At 50.7% G+C, this 22,117-nt stretch overlaps 2 long non-coding RNA genes across 2 annotated transcripts; one reads left to right on the forward strand and one right to left on the reverse strand.

Moving 5' to 3' along the window:
- Nucleotides 1–2,484: 2,484 nt before the first annotated feature.
- On the forward strand, nt 2,485–14,048 carry LOC122693492. Its single transcript, XR_006340919.1, has 3 exons — nt 2,485–2,621; nt 10,848–11,029; nt 12,326–14,048. It is a non-coding gene; the product is annotated as an uncharacterized LOC122693492 (long non-coding RNA).
- Nucleotides 11,245–20,197, reverse strand: LOC122693493. The gene is made up of 4 exons (XR_006340920.1): nt 20,187–20,197; nt 14,986–14,994; nt 13,807–13,809; nt 11,245–11,371 (listed from the first exon to the last, which is right to left on the reverse strand). It is a non-coding gene; the product is annotated as an uncharacterized LOC122693493 (long non-coding RNA).
- Nucleotides 20,198–22,117: the final 1,920 nt, after the last annotated feature.

Below are 22,117 nucleotides of genomic sequence, written 5' to 3' on the forward strand. Positions count from 1 at the left end.
TATATATTCAGTCTTTCTGGAACCAAAGAGAGAAGGCCATCTGGAAGCTCCTCCAGCCAGGCACACCTCTCTCTGGTATCCGGTTGGTCCCTGGCGCTCTTCCCTGACAAAGCAGAGTGGGAGGGCTTCTCGGCTCCTTTCCCCAGCCAGCCATCCCTTTCTTCCATCATTTGGGTTCATTATCTAGTAATGAAAACCAGCTCATTCTCAATCTGCCACCGTGTCTCCTACTAAATAATAGTGGCTGGAAAAGTCTCCAGTCTGTCTCTCCATCACGACTCTCTCATCCCTATCCCAGTTCATTAGCCAGAACAACAGTAATGATGGGCCCATCCCTTCCCTCTCTTTCCCTCTCACCCTCTGCAGACCCTGATCCCAGGGGAGAGAGCCAGTGAGGAGAGTTTGGCCATGTTCCCTGGTCAGCCCTGTGGTAAGTAGAACAGACAGGGGCCTAGTTATTTATTCATTCACTTTCATTTTCTCATTCAGCAAATATTTATTTAGTGTCCAGTACAGGCCAGGTGCAGCTCTAGTAGTGTGGCCAAGATGCACCTTGGAAAGTCAAGTGACAAAAGAAAAGTCATAAAAGAAATGGAAGGACTTCCCTGGTGGTCCAGTGGCTGAGACTCTGAGCTCCCATTGCAGGGGACCCGGGTTCATTCCCTAGTCGGGGAACTAGATCCCGAATGCAGCTAAAGGTTCGTGTGCCACAACAGAGGATCCATCCCACTTGCCTCAGTGAAGATCAGAGTTCCCACATGCTGCGGCTAAGACCCAGCGCAGCCAAATAAACAAATAAAAATAAATACTTTTTTTAAAAAGTGACTTCAAAGAAAAGAAATGAAGCCACCTGTCCTGATCTGAAGTGGAAATATCTAAGGAGGGTTGGAGATGGGTTGGAAGAGTTCCTAAAACACATATCATTTGTAATCCCTGTTACAAGATAGGTATGACCAGCTCCATCCCTCCTTTTTTTCCCCACAGATTCTGAAAAACAGAATCAAGGTTTGGGGTAAAAAATACAACCTGATGGATGATTGCAAAGGTGCATGCCTAGCCTGTGTTTGCTCCATCCTGTCACTGTGCTAGTTATCAAATGCCGTGTAACAAATCACCCCACACTGCCGTGTTGTCTTGAGATGCAGGCTGGGCTGAAGATTGCCCGAGGTCCCATGTCCAAATGGACGTGGGTTTGAGCAAACTCCAGGAGGCAGTGAAGGACAGAGAAGCCTGGCATGCTGCAGTCCACGGGGTCGCAAAGAGTCAGACATGACTGGGAGACTGAACAACCACGTCCAAAGTGGCTCTTTCAAATGGTTGTTGGACGCCTCAGTTCCTGGCTGGCTGCGTTCAAGAAAGTTCAGCACCTCTCCATGTGGGCCTCTCCACAAGAATGCTGGTGACACAGCCGTTGGCTCCTCCCAATCTCAGAAGTGACACACCATCACTTCTGCATGGTCTCTTGGTCACAGAGATCAGGCCTGGCACGACCTGGGAGGAGATGACACCAGGAGGAAGAGTCGTCCGGGCTATCCTCAATGTTGGCTCCCGCACTTACCTCACTCTGCTTCAAACCTCATCTAATACTGTGTCCTTGGTCCACATTTCATTGCTATTCATCAAGCACCTGCTATGTGTTGGCAAGTGTTCCAGCCTCTGGGGACTTGCCAGTAACCAAAACAGACCCAAATGCCTGACTGGGGCTGTGCTTATGTGTGAGCCTGGATAAATGGACAGTGAAATAGAAGGGGATGCTGGGGTCAGTCTCTGAATGTGCATCCTGACTCTGTGCGTAGGGGTGTGTGTGTGTGTGTGCGCGCGCGTGTGTTTGTGTGCTCTTTCAAGAGAGTGTAATCTTCTTCCTCCATCATAGTTTTCACTCTGCAAGGCTCAGATGAGCTGCTCTAGCAGGAAGCATTCTGGACCTCCTTTCTGGAATTACCTTGAATAAGAAGTCCAGGAATACTCTTTGAAATATTTTCAAAGGTAACACAGCTGCGTCTTTTGGGGCCAGATTGTTTAGGTGAGAAGGGTCAGTGAATCACCATTTGGAAACTTCTCTGGTGCAAATGAATTCAGAATTCTGCCTTCAGCAACCACCCCCACCTTCACACCCCTTCCATACACCCCCATACACACACACACACACACACACAGCTAAAGTTACAGCTATTAGACTGTGAAATATTTCTCATGAACTGAGTCTAAAGTTAGTTTGAAAAAGTCAGTTTCAAAATAAGATGTTTTGAATAATGGCCCCATCCCTGGAGTAATGGTCCAGACTCCCAGAGGGACAATTTGAATGAAATGCCCTCATTCTGAAGGAGGAATTCTGGAATGTTCTTTCCAAGAACTTCTGTTGCTTTTCAACTCAGACCTTATGATTCCCACTGTTGGAGATTATAGGGGCTTCCCTGGTGGCTCAGATGGTGAAGAGTCTGCCTGCAATGCAGGAGACCCGGGTTCCATCCCTGGGTCAGGAAAGATCCCTTGAAGGAGGGCATGGCAACCCACTCCAGTAGTCTTGCCTGGAGAATCCCATGGACAGAGGAGCCTGGCGGGCCACAATCCAGAGAGCCCAGACAACTGAGCAACTAACACCATGATTCCCACTGTTGGAGGTTAGAATAGTCTAGTTTTTTTTCCTTTCCTTTTCTCTTGGTGTTGTATCTGTTTTTCATGGGTTTTGTTGGGAGGGGATCTTTCAGGTTAAGTTCAGAGTGGGGAGGGACCTCATGTCATCACCACCTTTCTGGATGTTTTAGAAGCTCTGGCTCAGGTCTCCTGGGAGCTGGCAGTCCTGGGTTTCCTTCTGGCCCCAGAGTACAGCTGTCCATAATGGATTTCTTCCACTGTCTTTTTTGGGGGAAGGCAGATGAAAACACACAGACGTGTCTGAATCTGTCCCTGGCTCATTGCCCACATCCTCCTCCTCCTCCCTTTTTCCTATCATGTCACTTAGGAACGTCTCTCTAGTTTGGTAAACAATCACTCCCTTTGATCCACGTTCTGTCCGCCCTCTTTTCCTACCAGTACAAATAATTTGGCAAAATAAACACTGTCATCGGTGATCGTTTGCAAGCTCCTTTCCATCAAACATGCTTTATTTATTTCTTTTTTCAAAAAGAAAAAAGAAGAAAAGGGAAAGGGAACTCTGGAGGATATCAGAGTGGGCTATGTCTCTTTCTTCTGTCTGTAGGATTTCGGGAGATTTGATAAAAAGTTCTGACAGCTGGCAAGCTAAGGCTGCTTTTAAGTGAGGGCTGCTCAGATGGGGAACAGATTCAGGGCCAGCATCTCAGGAAGGAAGGGGTTGCCCTCTCCCCACGTTATCTTTGTGCCACGTGCAGAGCCGGCCCAGCCGGGCACACTGGAGTGGCGTTGAAACGGAGCCAACCCCTCACCATCTGGCCCTGACTGTAAACATGTGTATACAAAGCGAGTGTCACTTCAGCTGATTCGAGAGGGCCTGGCTGCTTTGCCAGTTGCTGCAGCTGTACCCAGGGGTGGGGGTGGAGGGGGGCAGAGTGGGGGACGGCAGGGTGCAGAGGCGGGCGGCCCTTCTTCCAGCAACATCTGTGGGTGGCTGGAGGGAGGCCTGACTGCAAGGCTTCAGACACCCAGCCCAGGCATCGTGGACCCACGTCCCTTAGAGCCCACGGTGCCCTCCTACCCGGCTCTCAGGCCATCACTGCTCCGGCATTTAATTCGCGCTCCTGGCAGAGACTGTGAATACCCTAAAGGCAGGCCGTGCTAGTCTCCTGTTTCTCCACGTTAAGAGACTTGCACTTGAGACATGATCATTGAATTAAAATAAATCCCTGCCGGCAATTTCTTCTTCATGTCAATTGCACAGCCCTTCTGCTCTTTCTGCATAGGTTTCCACTATTTCTGCCTTTGCCGGGCAGAGAGAGGAGCTGAATCCCCATCCCTCCAGGGCAAGAGGAAGCTTGGAGTGAGTTCTCTTTGAGCCAGGAGCTTGGAGATCTTAGCTTTGTCTCACAGTCTCCCTGGGGCCTCACTTTTACCATCTTTGCGAGGGGATCGGTATTGCCGCACCTATGCATGCACCGTCAGAGGCCTCCCAGCCTGGGTTCCTGCCTGAAGATGGGGTGGGGATCAGAGGTGGTTCAGGCAAATACATGCTATCCAATTGCTGGATCCAATGAAGGGCGCTGGCCGCTAAGGCGAGCACGCTCAAAAGTCACCGTGTTTTAGTTTCCTGAGGACTCTTTTTTCAGCCTCCCCTCCCCCCTCCCCATCACCAGCCTCTCTTGGAAAGTTCTGATGCAGTTTCACCTGGGAGGTGCAGTGCTTGCTTTGTCTTTAGGCAAAAAGAGCGGCTCCAAGGAGGAGGCTGCCCTGGAGGTCAGGGCCACACCCCGGTTCCTCCAGCCCCGCCCTTCTCCCTGCGTTCAATTTGGCTCCAAGGACTTCCCTGGTGGTTTGGTGGTTAAGACTACACACTTCCAATCTTCCAATGCAGGGGACACCAGTTGGATCCCTGGTCAGGGAACTGACCCACTTGCTATGTGGCACAGCAAAAAAAAAAAAAAAAATCTGACTTCAGAGGAGCGAGTTTCCCCTGCCCTGAGCCCCATGCACCCCCAACTTTGCCCAAAGGAGCGAGTGACACTTTTCCTCAACTCCTTCCTCCTGTGCGCCTCCAAAACATAAACAGAATTAATTTTCGAGATGTGTGAAAGAAAATGTACTTTTCAAACAGCCTTAAGGACAGGAAAAGGAGAAAGCTAATTATCTCCTGGATTTTCTTCCAGCCGGATGGCACGGCAGTAGGGATGGGAGAGCAGACATCAGCAGGTCCAAGAGCACCCCCCCCAGAACGGCACCTCGGGGTGCAGAGAGGATGCCCTGCTGGCATCTGGGGAGATGGGGGAGGCTGTGCTTCCTGTCCCCAGGGCTGGCATTCGGTGTGGGTTGGCAAGACCCCGCTGCCACCGGACAGTCTCCCAGGTGTGGCTCTGCCAAGGTCGTGTCCACCACGGAGCTGGCCCTAATGACTTGGCGCCACAGGGAGGCCCCCGGAATGTGGCCGATGGGGAGACAAGGTCCTTCTCTGTCTTCCCTGAGCCGGAGAGGCAGGCGAGAGGTGAGGGCGGTGAGGAGGGAGGAAGGCTTAGAGGGGACCACGTTGGGATGCCCAGGAAAAGGGCAAGCTTGGGGGACCCACAACCCCAAGCTCAAACTGAAGACTCAAAATGAGACAGTCTCTCTGTGTGACACTCTCCCCTTGACAGACACCTAATTAAAACTGGACAGAATCAGGCAAGAAAGCTACTTCATCTAGACTATATTTGCCTTGCTAATTTAGGTGTCCGTGAATGTGTGTGTGTGTGTGTTTTCCTGTTGGGTGAATGTTTATAAAATCTTAATTAGGTTGTGCGTATTGGAACAGAGATGGAAATACATCTTTTTTTTTTTTTCTTCCTAGAATGGTCTTACTTCCCCAGGGGACATTAAAGCTCCATACACAATATTCTCTGAGCAGAGACAGTAGTAATGGCCTTTGACGGTGGGTTTCGAGGGAGGAGGGAAAAAGTGTCTTGGATTCAATCACAGATGAATGCATGATCGCTTACTAATTTTTTTAAAAAAATCAAAACCTCAAAATTGAACTCAAAGCAGTTATTTATAACCTGCCAGGGGAAACTGGCATTTCAATATCAATCTCATATTGGATAAATTTTTAACAACCTTTAATGTGACCGAGAAGCCGGGGGAATGCACCAGGCATGCAGAGTGGGCACTCGGGATTCGTGGGAAGGAACTGAACGAACAGAGGGTTGGGAGTCTGGGGCGATCCCATGACACCCCTGGTCTTCTCTTCTGGTCTCTGCCCCTCCCAGCTGAGTCCCACTCCTGGAACTACAGTCTGATGTCATTCCCCTCCAGCGCATTGAAGGGGAGCATGGCCGGGAAACGGGCCTCCTGGTGGCACTAGTGATAAAGAATCTGCCTGCCAATGCAGGAGATGTAAGAAACACAGGTTTGATCCCTGAGTAGGGAAGACCCCCTCCTGGGCAGGGCAACACACTCCAGTATTCTTCCCTGGAGAATCCTATGGACAGAGGAGATTGGTGGGGTCAAAAAGAGTCAGACAGGACTTAGTGACTTAGCACGCACACATGGCTGAGGAATGTCAAGCGGGGCAAGGCTGCCGGAGACGGGATGAGAGGGCAGGAGGCTTGGCTTGACTTAGATGAGAACCTTGGAGCAATCAGCCCTTCACCAGGGAGGTGGCCCCTTGAAGGCAAGCCGACCACCCGGACAGTGTCAAGGGGCTCGCTCACACTCAGGGAAAGGGGCCAAGATGCACGGACCAGATAGAGCAATCAAGGAGCCACGTCTCAGCTTGGTCTTTCTCGGGGACAGAGGTGAGGCCGTTTGTGTTTCTGATAACGTCTCTGGAGTCTCTGTGGGTCCCCAGCACTTGCAGCTTGTGATCGAGGCTGAGATCTGCTGAACAGGACTGAGCAATAAGGTCCTTGCGACAAGGGAATGGGATTGCTTTTTTTTTTTTTTTCTTTTAAAAATTTTTATTTATTTTTGGCTGCACGACATGGCATGTGGGATCTTAGTTCCCCGACTAGGGATCGAATGCACACCCACTGCGGTGGAAGTACAGAGTCTTCACCACTGAACCGCTAGGGAAGTCCCCGGTGTTGCTTCTCCATGACCCAGGGAGGCACTCCAGATGCTGCCTCCATCAGCAGCGCTCGAGGTTTACTGCGCATGCGTGTCCTCTGGGCATCAATGCAGAACCCCGTTCAGAGAGTCTGGGATGGGGCTTGAGATTCTGCCTTGACCCTCCCTGGGTTCAGGGACCACAGTTTGACTAGCCAGGGTCTACAGCCCAGAGTGGTGATTCTGCATCACCCAGAGGACTTGTTAAAACGTGGGTGGCTGGTCCCTCCACGCCCCCACTGCGGCTTCTAATCCAGTAGGTTTGGAGGAGAGTCACAATTTCCTTTTCTAACAAGTGCCCAGGTGACAAGGGCGGAGTCGGGAGATGACACTTCAAGAGTCACAGGTGTCGGAGACAGAGACTTGCATTGGGAGCTCAGGGTTCAGCAGGGGCAAAGAGACAGCGCAGAAAGCCCAATGGACAAGATGCGCGGTTCCTGGGGACCAGGTTCACACCGCGTGCTGCAGGTACTAGAGGAAGAGGAAATGAAATGGGTTGTATTTTTTTGCATGTATTTTTAAATTTTATTTATTTTTAAATTGAAGGATAATTGCTTTACAGAATTGTGTTGGTTTCTGCCAAACATCAACGTGAATCAGCCATAGGTGTACATACGTCCCCACCCTTTTGAACCTCCCTCCCGTCTCCCTCCCCATCCCACCCCTCTAGGTTGTTCCAGAGCCCCAGTTTGAGTTCCCTGAGACATACAGCAAATTCCCATTGGCTCTCTCTTTTACATTTGGTAACATAAGTTTCTGCTGGGTTTTGAAGAGTCAGTCAAGTGCAGGTAAGTGGAGAGGAAGGAGGAGGTCCCAGTGGAGGGAACTTGTTGTAGGAGGCAGAGGAAGTAGATACAAGCAAGAATATCCTGTCTCCTTCTTCCCCGCGATTTCTCCCGGGTGAGGGTCACCAAGGGAAGGGCTGTCTCCCCTCTGCCTGGACCAGGCGGTGCTCACCGTGACTGCACATGCTTAGGATACCCAGGGAGCTTTTAATATCACTGATGCTTCAGCCTTTCCCCCCGGAGATTCTGAATTGATTGGTCTTAGGTGGGACCCAGACTTTTAGGTTTTTTTTTGTTGTTGTTGTCGCTGTGGTTTGTTTCTTTCTGGAGTAAAGTTCCTTCAGAGATTCTTACATGCACACAGGGTTGAGAATCATTGGCTAAGATGCAAGCATATTCCCATTTTCCCAGCTGCAGTTTGTTGGGAGTTAGGCAAAGGATTGCCCCTCCCTTATTTATCACATCCCCTACAGAATCCCCCCCCCCCCGACCTCCGCAAAGCAGGTAGCTGAGCATCTGGTAAACATCTGCCCGGTTCCCCCACGGAGCAGGGTGACCTACTTTCCTGCCTGTGGCTTCGGTGGCACAGAGGGGCTCTTGGGACGGAGGGGCAGATGGAAATGTCAGCGTGTCTGTGTTGATGCTGCATTTGGGCGTCACCCAAGCGCTTGTTTCTCTGTCAGATTCCGGATGCGGTGTTTAGGTGGTTATAAACCGCTGCCGCCAGGCGCTAGCCAAGGAGATCAAAGCAGCTGGCAGCATCCAGAGATGTCCTGGGCTTCTGGCTGCCAAGAGCTGGCAGTTCTGGGCTGGGGCAAGACGAAGCCAGTGCACAGACTGTGTCGGCGGAGTAGGGTCCCCTGGAGGCAAACAGCACACCTGGACATTCTCGGTTCACTGCAGGGCTTCCTTCTCCCCCCGTGCCAGCTTCCCCAGCTACCAGAGGGCACATTGGGTGCACACCTCTCTGTGCCCAAGCTCCCCCGGGATGTGGACTATGGTGCCATTCACTCTTATGGTTGTTTGTGGGTCTCATGGCTGGGCGTCATTGTGAGGGAAGATGGGACCACGCCAGGTGAGAGGCAATCCCTCCTAGGAGGCTCCATCTCAATGCGGGTTCCACCTTGGGGATCAGATACCCTGAAGGAGGCCAGGGGCTTGGGACCCCCTCCTCTCCTTCCTCTTTTCAGCTCTGCGTGTGTGATCAGTCGCTCAGTCATGTCCAACTCTTTGCAACCCCGTGGACTATAGCCCACCAGGGATTTGTCCACAAGATTTCCCAGGCAAGAATACTGGAGTGGGTTGCCACTTCCTGCTCCAGAGGATCTTCCCGATTCAGGGATCAAACCCAAGTCTCCTGCGTCTCCTGCTCTGGCAGGTGCGTTCTTTACCACTGCACCACCCGGGGAGCCAAAAGGAACAGCAGAGAGAGAGGCTGGGTTCCATCCTTTCTGTGGCCGAGTGAGAGGAGCTGGTCCGGCCTTCTGGTTCAGCGCGCGTCTTGGATGTCTCCCTGTGTCCTCCTCCTGTGTCCTTGGACCTGTTTCAAGCATTTTCTGGGGCTGGCAGACAGAGGCGGAGACCCGGGAGAAACCAAGCCTGCGAGATGCTCTGGCCTTGGGCGTGAGTCGGAGCGCACGCGTCCTTCCGGGAAGCGGCCTGGAGCACTGCAGGTCCTCCACACTGCCCTGTGTCACCAGTGTTTATTAACCTTTCCTCGGCACAGCAGAGAGCATCGCATCTCTCTGCACAAGCTCTCAAAGACCTTCGATTATTTAGTGTGGGCTCCCCTCCCCATTTTCAGGAGGCGCTGTTATTAATGTCTCCCCAGTCGGATTTCTGAAAGAACAGTTTGTCTCACCTCGACAAGAGAGTTTGAGAGAAGCGTGTGAACGGGATTCGCTTGGGCGCAGGTTTCCGCTCCCTCCTCCCCACTCCCTCCTCCCATGCAGCTTCCAGATCCCCAGCTCCGAGAGGCTCTGGCCCTCCCATCAGGACCAGGCCCTCAGGTTCGTTCCTGGAGGGGTTGGGATGTTTTTCTAGCCTTCCAGCCACGTGTCTCCCCTCTCAGAGAGGCAGGGAGGAAAACGGAGGCTCTTAGGGCTCTTCTGGGTGCTCTCAAAGTGCGGGAGGAAAGGGCAAGGAGGAGAGCCCCCTCCCCAGCAATCTGGAAGCTGCTGCTCCCCACTTCCAGCATCTTCCTCCCACCTCGTGGTCCCGGGAGGGTGTGTGGGCATTGAATGTGTGAACCCAGCCGCTGTAGGAAGTCATCAGGCTGGGCTCAGGAGGGCAGGGGGATTTGTGGCTGCAATGGAAATGCTCATCTCAGCCCTGCAGACCCAGGGAGCTGAGCAGGACGCCTGCTCCTGGCGGCAGCTGGCCCAGGTGTGGAGCCAGGGTGAGGATGGGAAGGTGGGGCTGGCCGGCGTGGATGCAGAGGATGCTGGAGCAGACAGGATGCGGCAACAGCTGGGAGGGGTCGTCTTTAATGTCCTTCCCAGCCCGGAAAGCTTGGGCTTCTAAGGTTCTCAGAATAAGACACAATTGACAAGCCCTCCTTGTCCTCACCTTTGGAAGCTTCTAAACACAGCCCCTACCGTTTGCCCCTGAGCGCAGACAGAGGCAGCAGTGATGGTGGCCTGAGCTTAGAGAACCAGTCCCAGCTGCTCAACCATCCCGGGTCAGGCCCCAGCCTGACTGCACCTCTCCAGCCCTCCTGGCTCCCAGCACTGCCGCCCTCCGCACCCTGCCTCGCCCCTGCCAGTCACCAGTCTCCCGTCCACCTTGCTCACCCAGGCCCCGCACCAGGATGCCTCTCAATGGGATTTTTTGAGGTTCGACTCCAACACCACCCCCTCCATGTTGCCTCGATAACTTCCCTCCCACCTCCCCTCCATCTCTTCCCCACTGCCCAAGCAGGAAGTCATCTCCCTCGTTGGGATTCTCGGAACACTTTCTCTATACTTTGTCGGGGGTACCCATCAATTTTTCCTCTTTAATCCGAGTTATCTACCTGTATATCTTATATCATCTCTGAGTTGGCAAGCTTCTTAATGACAGGAGTCATACCTCATCCGCCTTTATGGCCGCACTGCACTCAGCCCCACAAATGTTGATTGAATGAGTAGAAACTCAACCTAATGACGTCCTGGGAGAAGGTCGTTCATTTCTTCTTTGCTGTTGAAGTTGGGAGCCCTCCTGGTCCAGGGGAGGCGGCAGGGTGAGACTTGGTCCTCTGAGCCATCAATCAATTAGAAGGCATTTCCTGTTCCACCTCACATTCCTCTGGGATGTTGTTAGCTGCTGGGGTCCACCACATGGATCAGACTGACACGGATGTCACTTGTCACCTCCCAGCCCCTAGCAACTGGCATCTCCCTGATCCTCCGGTCAGTCCAGCCAGAGACGGGGGTTGGAATCCCACCGTGGAGTCTTCCTGGTTCTCCTGGGACCTTCTCCAAGACCACCATCTGATTCTGCTGGGCCTGTGTTCATGATGTGTGCATGTCTCCCCCCACTAAAACACAAGCTACGTGAAGGTGAGGAATGCTGTCTGCTTTGACCCCTAACATGCATTTTTAAAAATAATTTTCTAAATTCATTTTTGGCTGTGCTGGGTCTTTGTTGCTGTGTGGGCTTTTCTCTAGTTGAGGCAAGCGGGAGCTACTCTTGAGAAGCAGAGAACGGGCTCTAGGACGTGCGGGCTTCACTAGTTGCAGCGTGGGGACTCAGTGGCTCCCAGGCTCTAGAGCGCAGGCTCAATAGTTGTGGTGCGTGGGCTTAGCTGCTCAGTGGGGTGTGGGGTCTCCCCAGATGAGGGGTTGAACCCGAGTCTCCTGCATTGGCAGGCAGAGTCTTTACCACTGAGCCACCAGGGAAGCCTGATCGCTAATGTATCTTAAGGATTTAGATCATACCTGAGTAGAAGATCAATACAGATGATCAATACAGATCAACACAGATCAATACAAAGAATGAATGGATGGATGGATGAATGAATGAATGGATAAATGATCTTAGCTATGACATCACCACCAAAGCCCTCACTGTGGTCTGTGACTCATTCTGTGTAGGAAAAGCAGCCCCTCCCACCTTCACCACGCGAGGTGGACAAAAACTCCATCATGATACAGAACTAACTCCATTCCCCGTTCTAGTTTGGAATTGCCAATGGTCTCAAGGGGTTGAATGAAATTCTAAGAATAATCCTCCCCAAATCCGCTTCGATAACAGCGCTTTCCATCCTCCTGGCTGCCGGAGGGCCACGTCTATAAATTCAAACAATAGGACGAGCTGAGTCCCCAGAGCCCTCGCTCCTGGAGCTCAAATAATAATCCCTGGTTTTTGGCAGGATTTTCTGGTTTCTCTTGAGCTTGAAAGGACGGACCGTCCCTGCCAAGTGGAACCACCGTGCCATAAAAGCTGGCCGAGATTGTGAGTGCCCTTTGGAGTCAACTAATTGGTACGTTCAACTGGTGTTTGGCAGGCGTCAGGCATGAGCATCTGTTAACCCATTTGGTGCTCGAAAGAGTAGATGCTGTTACCCGCACTTTACAGACAGAGAAAGGAGCTTGCTTTCCCAGAGTTACATGGCCAGAGGTGACCGGGCAGAGCTTAGAGGTCAAACCTGGGACTCAGAGGTCCAGGGACTAAGTCACCTCTACAGGGGTGAATGGTTCTAGAATTCCCAAAACTAGGCTTACCCAGGGTGTGGCCATATGGCACAGCAGAAGCCTTGATGATGGTGATGCTGTGTGTGTGGTGTGGTGTGTGTGCAAGAGAGAGAGAAAAAGAAAGAGGAGATCTTCTATAACCTATGGCCAATTTCATTTCAGGTCCTTTCGAGGACTCCTGAACCCTGGTTATAAAGGCAGAACTGTGGTCTGAGGATGCAGTGTTGAAGGTGATGCCGAAGAGCACAGGTCAGGGCAGAGGTCACAGAAATTGATGTGATAACTACAACCTCAACTAGGAGTCACTATCCTCAGCACCACTGGGGCTTCCCAGAGCTCATCACCATCATCACCAACACAATATCATGAATAATCCTTACTGAGCATTTGCTCTGTGTCAGGCACGCATTTAAAAACCCTGTCGTGTAAGGGGCAGGCGTGCCTGTGCTAAGCTGCTTCCGTCGTGTCTGACTCTGCAGCTCTGTGGACTACAGCCCGCCCGGCTCCTCTGTCCATGGGATTCTCCAGGCAACAGTGCTGGAGTGGGTTGCCATGACCTCATCCAGGGGATCTTCCTGACCCAGGGCTTGAACCCACATCTCTTAGATCTCCTGCATTGGTGGGTTCTTTACCGTTAGTGCCACCTGGTAAGTGGCATAACTATCTCCATTTTTCAGAATGGAAAACTGAGGCATGCTGCAGGATTGTGCCCAAGGACACTTATTCCTTGCGTGGAACTGGGGGAGGGCCAGACTGGCTGCCTCCAGGGCCCTGGGTCTTCATCTCTCTGCCACATAATAATATCTTGAGAAAGCAGAGAAATTACATGTATTGAGCACTCCAGACTCATTCACTCAGCATTCGAGAAGGGATCCGGGAGGGCAGGGCACCGGGAGGATCCAGGATCAGCGAGGCCCTGACCTCCCCGAGATGGGGGTGGGGGGAGTGATAAGGCACTTGTATTAAAATGCAAATTTCTGCCTTGCTTGCTGGTTTATCATCTGACTCGTTATACAATTTGCCAGTTATAGAAGAAAAATTACCATAATGGGGCCCTAGGGAATGGTTGTAAAAAGGAGACCAAACGTTACTTATCGGCCGTTCCACTACAATTATCTACTGTGTTTGTTCTTTTCCTCTCCAGAAAAATGAAACCATCAGTGCCAGCGACAGGGTGCTGACCCTGTGGGAGGGAGCACATGGGAGCAGAGAGGCTGCGCCTTTGATGGGCTTTTTCCCTTTGATCTCCCCTCCTGGTTCCCCAGACTCCCTGCTGGTACCGCCCTGGGGCGGCCCCCTTTGCAGAGCAGGGCAGGGTGGAGAGTTTCTGAGCAGTAAGAGAGACAGAGGATCAGGCAGGTGAGGTTTAACTCTGTCCTCGATCTCAGTGGCTCAGGGCTGTGCCTTTCCCGGGGATGGGCTTGTGTGCGGAGGTGGGACACCCCCAGGGCCCACTGAGCATCATTACTCAGCCTCACCTGGTGTCCACCAGACACTCCAGACTCCGGAAGTTTGCACATCCTCAGGTGTCCGCAAGGGGGCAGTGGCTCTGTGGGCTGTACCCCTTGAGCACGCCTGTCCTGAAGCCTGCCAACTCTTTCTGCTCCTAAGATCCCTTTTCAACTGGTACCCGCCAGCCTGACCCACTCCCGGGCTCCTCACAGGCAGGCGCTTGGTCTCATTCAAGCTGACTTTCTCAGTACCTTGCTTAGCTCCGGGGACATGATAAGGAGGAAATAAATATCACACGAATGAATGAAAGCGGCTGTCTGAGAATTCGTGTCTGTGTGTTTTCAGGTTTTGCTTAAGTTGTCTTCCCCACAGTCTAGCTTCTTTTAGGTCCAACCAAATCTTCCCCAAGCCCTGAGACCTCTGATGATGCCTCTGGCCTCTAGAAGCAGCATATTCAAACAGTCAGGGGAGCAGAGAGCACTGTTCTCCAGGCCACCCACGCATGCTGTTCAGATATTTTTTACTTTTTACAAGCCTTAGGCTTCCTGATGATTTTTTTTTATTCCACCACAGAAATTAGGACTTCTTTTGTTTTATTCCGGGAGTGCCGGCTCCTCATTTATTTCTGCCACGATAGGAAGGGTAGACCTTCAGTGCTCCCCTGAGTTAAATTTACCAAGGCCAAATCCTACACCATGCACTAAAAAGTTCTAAAACTGTCTAGCGGTTTCCCAGACTCTTGGAAGAGAGAGCCATGGTGTGGCTGAGGCATCCACACACTTTCTTACAAGTTAGACCCAAGCTGGAGGAACCACACGCTGGTGCCTGGGGTCAGGAGTTAGGTGGATTACTCTGTCCTTTATGGCCCAGGGGCCAGTTTAGTGGAAGAGTTTTTCACAGACTGGGAGTGGGAGATGGTTTGGGGATGAATCAAGTACGCTACATTTACTATGAACTTTATCTCTATTGTTAGAACATCAGCTCCACCTCAGATCATCAGGCACGGGATCCTGGAGGTTGGGGATGTGGGATTAGAAGACATATTTCCAGCTTGATTTCTGGCCATCCACCCCTTTGAGTGGCAGAACAAGGCAGTCTCCAAGTTCTTAGGTGGCAATCCAATCCAGCTGCTTCGTAGAGAGGGCACTACTTTACCTGTACCTCAGCATTCCCAAAGCTAAGATCATGGCGTCCGGTCCCATCACTATTACGGCAAATAGATGGGGAAAAAGTGGAAACAGTGACAGATTTTATTTTGGGGGGGCTTCAAAATCACTACGGATGGTAGTTGCAGCCACGAAATCAAAGGACTCTTGCTTCTTGGAAGAAAAGCTATGACAAACCTAGGCAGCATATTAAAAAGCAGAGACATCACTTCACTGACAAAGGTCCATATAGTCAAAGCTATGGTTTTTCCAATAGTCATGTATGGATATGAGAGTCGGACCATAATGAAGGCTGGAGAGCTGAAGAATTGATGCTTTCAAATTGTGGTGCTGGAGAAAACTCTTGAGAGTCCCCTTAGCAAGGAGGTCAAGCCAGTCAGTCCTAAAGAAAATCAACCTTGAATATTCATTGGAAGGACTGATGCTGAAACTGAAGCTCCAACACTTTGGCCACCTGATGTAAAGAGACAACTAATTGGAAAAGACCCCGATGCTGGGAAAGATGAAGGGCAAGAGGAGAAGGGGGCGACAGAGGATGAGATGGTTGGATGGCATTACTGGCTAAATGGACTCGAGTTTGAGCAAATTCTGGGAGACGGTGTAGGACAGGAAAGCCTAGCATGCTGCAGTTCATGGAGTCCCATGGAGCAGACACAACTTAGGGACTGAACAACAACATGAACCTCTAGAGCTTGGTGGGCTATGGTCCATGGGGCCACAAAGAGTTGGACGTGACCGAGTGACTGCGTGTGGACACGTGCATGAGCCTGTAGGGAAAGAAACACTTCAATGGCCTAAAGTTTCATTTCCAAAGAGTGAGAGGAGGGTATGGAATGAAAGAATCCCATGCCCTGGAAGGACACTCCAGGGGTCAGCTGGTCAAATCCAGCCAGTCATTTGTCTTTTACAGTCTTCCGGCTCAGAGTTATACTTACTTTTTCAAACAGTTGAAAGAGGTCAAAAGAATAATATTCTGTGACATGTGAAAATGATGCCAAATTCAAATTTGTGTCTATAAATAAAGTTCTATTAGTAACACAGCCCTGTACATTCATTTATATGGTGTTGGGGGCTGTGTTCACCATACAGGGTCAGAGATGAATTCTTGTGACAGAGATAATAGGATATGTGAGGCTGAAAATACTAATTATCTGGCCCTTTACAGAAAACATTTGCTGACCCCTGCTCTATAGCCTAGAGGGTCCCTCTGATCCTACTCCCAGCTTCCAACGCGTCCCCTGGCAATCAGAACATTATGGGAAAATTTCTTGCCTTTTGAGTAGATTTTCTCTTATCTTACTTTTTTTTTAAATGAAGAGAGAGACATATTAAAGGATGAAGCTGGGAGTTAGTGATTCTTGGAATACAGTATTTTTTTTGACCTAACACAAAGTCACTGAACTTCTTTCTTTCTTTCTTTCTTTTTTTACCCTTTTAACTTTTTGTTTTATATTGGAGAATAGTCTGTTAACAATGTTGTGATAGTTGCCAGTGGACAGCAAAGGGACTCAGCCAATACATATCCATGTATCCATTCTCCCTCAAACTCCCCTCCTATCCAGCCTGCCACGTAACATGGAGCAGAATTCCCCGTGCTATACAGTAGGACCTTGTTGGTTATCCATTTTAAATAAAGCCATGTGCCCATGTCCATCTCCAAATCCCTAACTATCTTTTCCTCCCATTCGTCCCCCCGGTAACCAAAGGTTCATTCTCTAGGTCTGTGGGTCTGTTTCTGTTTTGTAAGAAAGTTCACTTCAAAGATGCTGAATTTCTCTCTGGGTGAGTACTCCATGTCCCCGATCCGATGGGTGGTGTCCGCATCGGCCTGCCCCCAAAGCCAAGGCTGTTCCACTGCCAGCAGGGAGTGTGGCCTCTCTGGAGGACAGAGTAGAAAAAGATGGTGCTGCTGTGACTCTGAAGACTCGGCTCCGCAGAACGGAAGTGGAACGGTGAGTTGGTTTATCCTGGGAAAAGCCTCCCAATAATTCTTTTTTAAAATTAATTGATTGATTAATTTTCGACTGCACTTGGTCTTCGTTGCTGAACATGAGCTTCCTCTAGTTGCGGCAAGTGGTGGGGGGGGGTGGTCACCACTATACACCCCAAACGAATACTGGTGAAGCACCTACTGTATGCCAGGCGGCATGCTCGCTGAGAGTTATAGTGCTCTGTGTGCAGTGAGGCTATGTAGACATACTGTATATAAATGCTTATATATGATTGAGTCGCTGCTGTTACTTTTGCACCAATACCAGGCCTTTTCTAGGAGCTTCCCAGAGGTTCCAGAGAGCTTGAAGAAAGAGGGAGGATGATACAGGTATTCAAAGTGACCGTATTTCCCCGTTGTCTTACTCCTGTCTGCATCTCTGCTGAGAAAGTGATGGTCTTTCTATCCCTAAGGAGGGTCAGCAGGTTGATGTTCAGATGAGCCCTTTCTTCCTAAATCCATCTCTAATCTCTTTGGTTTTTCCAGTAGCCACGTATGGATGTGAGAGCTGGACTATAAAGAAAGCTGAGCACTGAAGAATTGATGCTTTTGAACTGTGGTGTTGGAGGAGACTCTTGAGAGCCCTTTGGACCACAAGAAGATCCAACCAGTCCATCCTAAAGAAAATCAGTCCTGAGCATTCACTGGAAGGACTGATGCTGAAGCTGAAACTCCAATCCTTTGGACACCTGATTTGAAGAACAGACTCATTTGAAAAGACCCTGATGCTGGCAAAGATTGAAGAGGGAGGAGAAGGGGACGACAGAGGGTGAGATGGTTGGATGGCATCACTGACTCAATGGACATGAGTTTGAGTAAGTTCCGGGAGTTGGTGATGGACAGGGAAGACTGGCGTGCTGCAGTCCATGGGATTGCAAAGAGTTGGACACAACTAGCAACTGAACTGAACTGAATCTCTTTGTCCTGATGCTCAATTATCCTGTCCTGGAGTCTCTCTTTAGTTCTACCTCTGTTCCCATATTCCAATCTCATGGGCTCCTATTCATAGTTAAAAATTGAATCAGCCCAACTGGGAAAGGTTTCAGATATTAGTAGGGAAGGAATGGCCTTTCCCCCAATGCAATCAGGAAACCCTGATCCTCATGTGCTGACAATAGAAGTGTCTCGTGTGGGATGAGAGAGCAGACTTCTCTCTCTCCAGCCCTGAGAGCCACCTTGAGGTTGGGCGTTTTGTGAAAGTCTCCAGGCTGGCTACCCCCTTCTTCACCCTCCAGGCCATGCACGAATACTTGGCAGTCAGTATTTAGTCAAGGTGGTGCTTAGTGTCAAAAATCCCAAAAAGAAAGAAAAATGAGGTGGTGGAACTTGGTGACCTGGCATTCAAGCCCTGGCTTGTTCTCTGAGGCTCCCAGGATGAGATGGAGCGTGATATCACCTGACTTCCACCACCAGGAGCCGTTGCCTAGACAACGGCCCTCCTGGAGGTGAGCCGGGAGATAAAGGCCAGAGGCTCATTTCTGTGTTCCAATTTCCAGTAGAGGACATGCTGCCTGCTTGGACCCCTGACCTTTGCCCTCTGTGCAGAGGTGTGGCCATAAAACCTGTGACCTAACAGGACAACCTCTCCAAATGCCAGTAAGTCAACTCAACAGTCCTTCTGTTAGGGAAAACATGCTGACCAAAACCGCCCAGCAGGGCCAGGTACCATAGTAACCATCTGCAGGAATTATTTTATGGCAGGAGGTCCTGCTAAGGAATGTGGAACTAATAAGCCACCACCAATAGGAAGACTTTGGGAAAGGTCAAAAGGAGACACCACATGTCCTTCCACCTCCCAGAACCCTTCTCTCTGGAATCCATCTTGGCTGAGCAGTGGGTGCGCCACCAGGAAGGACCCTGAATCAGAGTGATTGGCCAGAGAAAAGCCAGAAACGAGTCCCATCACCATAAAACCCAAGACTGCGAGCCACGTGGCAGAGGAGTCCTCCTGGGTTCCCTCGCCCCGCTGCTCTCCACCCGGGCGCTGCTTCCCAATAAAGTCTCTTGCTTTGTCAGCTCTTGTGTGTCCTCGGAAGTTTCATTTCTGAGTGTTAGACAAGAGCCCACTCTTGGGCCCTGGAAGGGGTCCCCCTTCCTGCAACACTTCAAGAGATATGTAGGAACAGCAAGTGGCCATTTGGTTATCTCAAGAGTTGGGGTGGTGGACAGAGCCCCAAGAAGAACAAATCTCTTTGATGCTCAAAGGACATTCCCTTCAAGACCCTGTCACTTCTGTCTCCTCCTCTCTCCAGCCTTCAAAATTGTCCAAGGGCGACCTGCTCCCCAGAGCCTGTCTTATCCTTGCAAAGGCAGGGTATCCCTTGCTCCGCCCGAGAAGGCCTCTGTCCCTTTATGCTTTTGATCTCCAGGGGCTAAGTCTCAGCCACCCACCTTGCCTTTGGAGTTCATGAGAATGTGCATCTGTGAATCTGGAAGGCTCTGAGTGTACCTCACAGGGACAAGAAGAGAGAAAAGAAAGCAGGTGCCTCGGTCTCAGTGTCAATGCAAGTTCGTGTGCCTGCCGCAGAGGGAGGCCAAACAAGCTGAAACGTCCATGTTTGGAGCAGAGAAAGGTTTACTGCAGGGCCAGGCAAGGAGATGAGGTGGTGAGCTCCCCAAAAAAGTTTGGAAAGGCATTTTTAAGTGGCAGGTGATGGGGGTGGGGGTCACTGGGGTGGGGGGTCGCAGGGTGTGTGATTAGCTTGTGCATGATCCTGATCGGCTGATGAGGGAGCAGGGGGTGTCACAGGGGTTCCGTCTACCAGTCCTGAGGCTCCAGGAGGCCTGGGGCCAGGTGCTCGTGGTCATCAGGTAGTCAATATCTTCCCTTTGGTGGGGGGTTTTCACCTCTGCAAAACAGCTCAGGAAATGTGCATCAAATACTGTTACCTAGGTACTTCAGAGAGGAGCTGAAGCAGGGGATAAGAGGGAAGGCCTGTCCCGGAATGGCGTGGGGTCCGGCTCGATTTGCTGTTGGTGCTCTTTAGCTGTACTCAGCCGTGTCTGACTCTTTGGCAACCCTGTGGACTGCAGCCCCCCTGGGTGGAGGCTCCTGGGTCTCCTGCACTGACGGGCGGATTCTTCGCCCACTGATTCACTGGAAGCTCCCTGCTCAGTTGCATGCCTGTGGGCTCAGGCACTCAGTCAGGTCCAGCTCTCTGCGACCCCATTGACTGTAGCCCGCCCAGCTCCTCTGTCCATGGGATTCTCCAGGCAAGGATACTGGAATGGGTTGCCATTTCCTTCTCCAACCCTGCTCGGCTACATCGACCCTATAGCCGCGTGGATCGCGGTCCTCCGGCGTGGTGGTACTGTGTTTTGCGGCGTCCCTGGCCTCTACCCACAGGATGCCTCCTTTCCCCAGGTGTGACAACCAAAACAGCCTCAGACCTTCTAAGAATCTGTGGTTGAGAACCTCTGAAAAAAAGGAAAACAAATGGTTGGAGAGTTGTTCCATTTATTTCAAATTTGTGGCTGGGTCACCAAAGCTATATGCTGGTCCCCAGTGCTTGACCTTGGGCTATTCCATTCGAGATTAGAGTCTCAGCTTCCACCTTCTACCATGACCACCCCTTCCACCCCCTGCACACACAGTGCTCCCCCAACCCCCTCAAGCAGACTGTGTGTGGGGGTGAGGGGTGGGGCTGTAAATTTCACCAAACTTCCAGAGGAAACTTCTCTGAGCACCAGTCCCGGAGCTTTGGGTGGTCAGAAATGTTGATTACTGGCTGATCTACACTGTAAAGATAAAAGGATTTTCATGGAGAGGGGGGAGCAAGTCAGGATGGGGTTCGTGGTGCTCAAGATTTTAGGATGTCAGATTCCCGAGAGAGGTGGGATTACTGAGGTAGGACAAAAGAGGTGACTTTGCTTGTTAAACATTTAAAGCATCAGATTGAAACGGTTGCTCTATCTCCTTCAACCTTCGGACTAATCGACTATTTGATTAACCGTGAATCTCTCTGCCTTTTAAATGTTTAACTTTATAAGTGGCTGACTCTGTTAATGCCTGGTGGGTTTTCCCTTTCCTCCTGGGCTGGGCTTTCTCTGCTGGCCTCCCTGAATGACCAAAACACAAGGAGAAAAGATGAGGCTGCCGTTGTGGGGAGGTCTGAAAACCCTCGTGAGGGTTAGTCACGTGAGGAAAGGTTTGCAGTAGTGTGCTAATGAAAAGTATACATGACGTGATCCTAAATGTGCTTTATAATATGGAGACATAGAGCATACACACTCTGGAAATGTCTTTTATTTTTTTTTAATTTTAGCCACGCTGTGTGGATGTGAGATCTTAGTTCCCTCACCAGGGATCAAATCTGTGCCTCCTATGGCGCAGAGTCTTAACCACTGGACCACCAGGGAAGCCCTGGAAAAAGTCTTAATACAAATGTACCAAACTGTTAGTAGTATTTACTTCTAGTGTGGATTATATGATTTTAGTTTTGTTTCACCTCTCTGCTTTGTTGAAGATTTTCTACAATCAGTATGTATTATTTTTATAACCTGAAAATAAAAACCACATTAAAGGTACTTTATTTTGTATCACTATTATCATTGTTATCATTATTATTATTTAATGCCTGCAGAGGTGAAAAGGAGAGGTGCATGTCATTTCTGGAGGGGAAAGACCATATGGGGGCAGATGACCCTGGGATAGGGTGGGGCAAAGGCAAGCCTAGTTGTCTGGGGTTTCTGTGGTCCCCCAGAAATAAGAGGGTACACGTCTTGGGTGACCTCCAGAGAGGCCCCCGCAGTGTCTGCTCATCTCTGGGGCATCTGGTGAACCGGTAAAAAGTTCACGAATCCACATTCAGAACTCAGTGCCTTGGGGCTAGAGTAAAGTCAGCCCTCAGCCAGGCCACTGCTAAGCCTCTCCAGGGTCACTCGACTCCCCGCTGTGGTAAACTATAGCGGAGAAACCCAGCCACAAGGAGGGGAAGCCCCGCATCTATTACAATGCAGCCCTCAAGGTCAAAGGAAGGAAATGGCTCAGTTCCACAGTTGAGAACGCAGCCCTTGCTGGCGTGACCTGTTACAGACTCCACTTACTGGAGTTGGTCTTGGAGAAGATCCAAGACAAAGGTCTCTGTTCTCAAGGAGCTTCCAGTTTTCAGGCTCAAGGAGCAATGGATGAGTGTGCAATTCTAAGAAAACCACAGATGGAGAGGGTAATGGGAGGGAGCAACTCCACTTGGGAAAATCCAGGGAGGTTTCATGGCAGAGGTGTCATCTGGAAGCACAAGGGAAGTAAGGGATCAGCTCAGAAGGAAGTCAGAGAGGGAGAGGGGTTGTTTTCCACACGCAGTCCTGGAGGCCTGGCAGTGCAACAGAAGGAGTGAGCTGGGCAGT

The sequence above is a fragment of the Cervus elaphus genome, chromosome 5, assembly GCF_910594005.1.
Source record: "Cervus elaphus chromosome 5, mCerEla1.1, whole genome shotgun sequence".
Classification (NCBI taxonomy): Eukaryota; Metazoa; Chordata; class Mammalia; order Artiodactyla; family Cervidae; genus Cervus; species Cervus elaphus.